The sequence below is a fragment of the Amblyomma maculatum genome, chromosome 1 (assembly GCF_055883805.1).
Source record: "Amblyomma maculatum isolate TAMU_Amacu chromosome 1, ASM5588380v1, whole genome shotgun sequence".
NCBI lineage: Eukaryota > Metazoa > Arthropoda > Arachnida > Ixodida > Ixodidae > Amblyomma > Amblyomma maculatum.
Genome location: NC_139344.1, coordinates 333,204,631 through 333,210,630, shown reverse-complemented (window position 1 = coordinate 333,210,630; position 6,000 = coordinate 333,204,631).

The window sequence follows — 6,000 nt, the reverse complement described above, 5'->3', positions numbered from 1 at the left end:
AACCATCTTTAAGTTCGCCATTTTCCGCTTTCGGCATGCCCAAGCCTCTCGGGCACTCCTCACTCCTTACCACCTTTCCCGCTCCGTCATTTCCTCTAAATTATGATAGGGGTTTCTCTCTCTTGTCTTTGCCGTCTGAAAATGTCCACCTGGTTGCAGACATCGACCACGACGCAGGCGGATACGGTGGGAAAGTTAGAAACAAGCTAATAAGATATTGTTACGGGCGTAGGTTCATTATTTACAAAATAGGTGGGGAATGCATGAAATCCAGGAGCGCCAGCGCAAGGCTTGTCCCAGAACCAGTCCTTGCGCATTCACCTCGTCCTTCTCTTTCACATGAGCAACGCCGCGCGGCGCAGGGTAATTGGCATGATATGTAACGCTCTGAAACGAAAAAAAAAAGAGATAAAAAACGGCGACATGACGTTTTAATGTCATATGGATCCTCGCACTCTGCGTTTTCCGACGGAGTAACATGTGCTACTCTCAACTGCCCTCTCCCATTCGCTGATTTGAAGGCACTTGCGCCATTACCTACACAAGGCTTTAGTTTTGCTTAGCAAATTAATGTACAATTTTGTCACCCCCCTCCCTCTCCCGTGCCCAGCCCGTACAGCCCGTAACACCGTACCAAGCAGACTGCAGAGTAATTATTGAGGCTTGGAGCCCAACATACCCTCCCCCACAGAAAACCAACAACAATGTGCACACTGTACCCCAGCTAGGTTGCGGGGTATTTATTGTGGTCCCTATAGACTTGGAGCCTAAAATACTCTACATCATGCTGACAGCTGTTAACGCGACCACACTGAGGGCCCCGTACTGCACAAAATGTGGCGTTGTAGCCGTCGTTGTGAACGAAAAATCTGAGCACGCCTCCGACAGGTATACTGCTTTTTCCAGGTGACATGGGCCGGGCACTGCTTGATCGGTGGGTTGTGTAATGTTGACAGGAGCTGAATTGGCAGTAGCAGCCACCTCGGGTTGTTCCTGTAAGTGGAGATCGAACCCTTGAATCCCGAGTCGGACACGGTACTCCTAGTCTACACAGGCACGGGCGTACGGATTGGTTAAGAGGAGCTTTCTGTGTACGTCGGGAGTCTTTCACATAGCATAATACGCTAATGACTATGTGGTAGAAAATAGGCACAAATTAAGGGGATATAATTAGGCGAGTATCAAGGTACATGTACGCGAATTAGAAACCGCAGAGGGGCACCCATTAATTCCGTCGCGTCATAGCATTAAAGACCGAACTTTAATGCCCACAAAAAATATGTCCATCCAAACTCCGCCTACCGCAATGTATACCCATTTCATTTATATGTCTAAAGGTATCTGCTTTCGACACTGGGTAAACGTTCCGCAGATAGGCAGGTATCAAATTAAGCGTTACATAAAGCTATTGCGCCGTTTGAAGCTACAAGATATGCCTCTCACAGAGGAGTAACGGTTTGCGCGCTTTTTGCATGCTAGATTTTTAATTCCGGTTTAAGTCTGTGTATAAATTATTCATTTGTTATGAAGAACTCTGTGCACTATTCTTAAATGGCCTTCTAGGTGATTCTCTTAGCTGAAGCAAGCTCAAGTTTTAGGTACCATCAACGTAAGGTACCAGCGCTTCTTGCAGAGGTTAGTGGGTCACAAGACAAATAAGCAAAAAGGGGGAACGAATTATTGCCAAAAAAAAAAAGAAAAGCAACAAGAGCGCAATATGTGGGAGCTCGTCACGCGTTTAGATATAATGTTACAAGACGAGTTATGATATCAACATACGGTGCCCAAAATGAGCCTGTAAATGAAGAAATGACATCTGATATATGCTACGTACCCAGTGCGATGGCTCATTGGCTGTAAGGCACCGGTGTTGATTCCAAGGTTTTAGGTTCGACTCAAGCCTCGGCGGCCGCATTCTTGTGACTGGGATACGCAAAGGGGCTTTTGTCTACTGCGCATTGTCAGCACACGTTCTAGACGCGCCAGGTGGACGGAAACTTCCACTATGACTTTCCTCATAGCCCAGTACTGCATCGGGGTCTAACTAGTCAATTAAAATTAAATTAAATATACTATGAATATTATCAAGAGCATAAATATTTTTACTACTTCAATTGTTCCAGTTAAGGAAGAACGTAGTGAAGGTGCTTCTAAACAATAAACTTTTCTTCTGTTCCCATTTTTGTCACTGTAAATAAAATGTTTTGCCGTTATTGCAAGAACACAGAAACTTGCTTTACGTTCGTGTGACATACACTGAAAAAATGTTTTCAGCCATTCTGAGCCTTGCGATCGAGATGCGTGCAATAAGACCTGTAACAAGCAGTACGAGGGGTGGAACGACAAAGATGTCCTCGGCAAGTGTGACAACAACAAGTGTCGCTGCTACCATCGCTCACGTGAGTACTGTAAAACAGGTGCAACGTCACCACTGTCGCCATCAAACTGACGTCAGGTCCACAAGCATTCAAGTCGTTTAGTTAATCACACTCCTTGGGGCCGCGCTCTGGCTATTCAAAGAAAGCTGTTATATCTACAGCAGCCCGTACATCTTCACTCTCATAGGGAGGGCTTATATTTTATTTGAAAACCTTACGAAGTAAGGAGTCTTTTTAAAACGTATACTATATATCTTACATTTATAGCATAGCATTTAATGCTGTTCTATTATATAGTACAGAAAACCATCTTTAGTGACTACCTATCCGCATGGGTGTGGCAACAAAAAGGCGTAAACGCTTGAGAGTTTGGTAATAATTTACTGCATTCTGCACGAAATGAAAGTTTGTGCAGCCATACCGTGCCATCGAAGTAGAGGTCCCCAAGGCGTATGCAAACTGCGTCAATGTTTTTCTGTTGTTTTATTTTGGAAGCACAAACTGCAATAGCTAAATGTTCAAGAAAAAAACAATGATTCGACGAGGTCTTACTATTGCTTTAGTTTAGAAGCAAGAACAGTAACTAAAAATTCAAGATAAAAGCTTCTTCGCTTTTAAAAGTAGTCATGAAGAATAAGATAAGAATTTGTTCGATGCTTCGTAAATTCTGGTTTGTTATCTGCAGGTTTAGTGCTTACTCGAGGCACGTAGTACATAAAATGATTATTTGCTTTCCAATGAACGGATCAGGTTCAAAAGATCTGTAAGATCGTAGAATATTAATCTATACATGGCGCTCTTGATATCTATTTGCAGTTTCCTAACGCACTGAGAAAACAACTTATTAAGTCCGGCAGATTGTCCCGATCACTGCCTACTATTTTTCGGTTCCCCGGCAGCCCTATTCACGCTTTAGGAGAGGTATTTTTCAAGCTTCGTATATTGAGTTTTGTTGGGGTGGTGCAGTGGTAAGACGCCCGACTACTGTGCCGGAGTGGGCATGGGCAGGGCATGTAGTGCGAAGAGGGGATAACAGATGGTCGCTTAGGGTAACAAACTGGATTCTAAGGGAAGGAAAGCGTAGCAGGGGGCGGCAGAAAGTTAGGTGGGCGGATGAGGTTAGGAAGTTCGCAGGGGTCAAGTGGATGCAGCTAGCACGGAACCGGTTTAATTGGAGAAATATGGGAGAGACATTCGCCCTGCAGTGGGTCAGGCTGGCTGATGATGAAGATGATATTTCATATTTATTGTTATATATATATATATATATATATATATATATATATATATATATATATATATATATATATATATATATATGTATATATATATATATATATATATATATCCTAACCCTTTGGTTACGATTTTTTGCCGGGATGCATAAATCGTTCCTCAGTTCAATCGTATTCCTGCATCTTGGAAGTGTTGGTTCCTTTTCGATAGCACTCCAATTTCGTTCGTGGCTTCGTAGGAAGCATGCATTATGTAATCAGACACACCATTCATTAGTTTATTTGCCGCTTACTGCATAAAGAGAGAATGAATTCACATATAGAGTCGTGCTTCAGAATGTTTTGCAGTTTATACCGCTGTTTTCTTTTTTTTACCCCATACTGATCGAATATTCTTTTATGCGCCTATATATTGTTCATTTGACTTGTCCGTTTACACTGAATTTACGAAGCACCAAGCGACAACACACAGTCACAACGGCAGCGCTTGTACTGCGGTTGCTGCCTGCTCTAACGCAATTTTGAAGTTGTAATGTCGGTTGATGCATAAAACCAATATATATTTTGCAATTGTTTCAACATTCTATCTTCGTCTAGAGCTAGCTGCATCTCTCAAGATTAAAACAAATCGTTTCTGTGGCATCCGCAACGGTGCTCTCGTTCTGAGGATATGCATAAGTCAAGAAAAATAATCAGACATGAAAGAGCGAACTCTGGAAACACAAACTGAATCCGTATAATTTATAGATTAATAACCTCCGTGTGCTATGCGAAGTTATTGTGCGGTAAATAAACCCAAGCGGAGTCCCGACCGGGCCGTTCTTCAGAGAGCACAGGCTTTGACAGTGATTGAAGTGTGAAGCTCCCTTGAACATTCTACGGGTGTTCAGGGCGTCTGCTGGATGTGTGCAAGACATTCAAGGGAGTTTCAAGGCCCATTGCCCATTTGAAGATTCTGGCCTTTTAACTGCACATAACGCATTTTTGTTTGACGGGCACCAAAAAGCAGGCGCGATGCCGGAGGAAAGTAAACCAGGACACCTTTGTTGTTTTTTTTTAACTGGGCCATTGGTCATCGCTCGCAGAAGCCGACCGAGGCGAAGCTTAACCGTAATTTTATTTTACCCGCAGAATGCGATGAAGACGGGTGCTCAAAAACCTGCCATGATAATCATGGAAAAGAATTCAACCTTCGGTCCCACTGCAAAGAAGGCGTCTGTGTCTGCGGCTGGGACAAAGGTAAGTGATGTTAGATGCACTTGCAAGTAAAACCACATAAAAAGTGACGATGATGCAGCATCGCCGCTTTTTCTGTGCTTTTTGCTGTGCTTTTAATCGTTGCGCTGATGGGCCAGTGATTCGTCCCCCATCGGACAACCATAAGTCCGCCTTGTGTGGCAGAAGCCCATTAAGTGACTTTTTTTTTTTTTTACCAATATTTTTGGTCCATGGCCCCTTTTCCCAAGCATTTCACCCCAAAAGAGTTGAGCACCAAGCGGGGGGAAATCTTGTACCCATTGGAAACCGGCGGGTACCCGGCGCACCGGAAATAGAATTGGGTCCTCCCTAATGGGGAGCCATGGCACCTGTTTTTAACAAGAGCTGACGTTTAATTCCTCGATATATTCGAAACTGCGTGGTGAGAGTAGCCACTTTTCTTCGGGTATATATACAGACCTGCAACATGTTAACAGCAACAGAGAAGTGCCTGGCAGCACTATCTCATGACAACCACCTCTGTCATCGGTGAAATAACGTGTGCACGTTTAGAGTGGATCAGGCCGTAGAGTCCACAGGCAGTGGAGATGATCCCCGAGTGCGCCCATCTTTCTATATAGTTGGGGTTCAATTACGCACGCGGATAGCGCCACCATACCGGCCACCGACATTCGTGAGGAGTGCTTCACTGCTGATGACTGGAGATGGCTACGCCATCGTAGAGCGCCGTCTTGCATGCTCAGCCACTCCGGGGTCACGCGCGCACCATTACTGCTGATGCTTTTCTTTCGTCGCCGTGTGCGTCTGGAATTACGTGCTTCTCTTAGTATGCCAGCTGAAATGATGTACTCGCTTGCGACTCATCATTACTGCTCAACACGCGCTGCTCATGCGCATAACGGCGTTGGTAATGCAGGTAGCATTTGTCGCACGCTTAGCCTGCGTACTCCTCTAAACGCCTTGGAGGTCTTTGCATAGCGCTTGCATAGCGCCGCAGAGTGCACAACTGCAACCGCAGTTAGAAAATAAATAAATAAAAATGAGAGTGTTGTCTTGCTTGAAGGTACTTTGAAAAGAAGTTTAAAATTTGCTGCTTACATTGAGCGAAGTAAAGCTTACTTCACTGGAATTGATGGTGTTGTAGAGCCCAAGCTGAAATCACTGCTCTG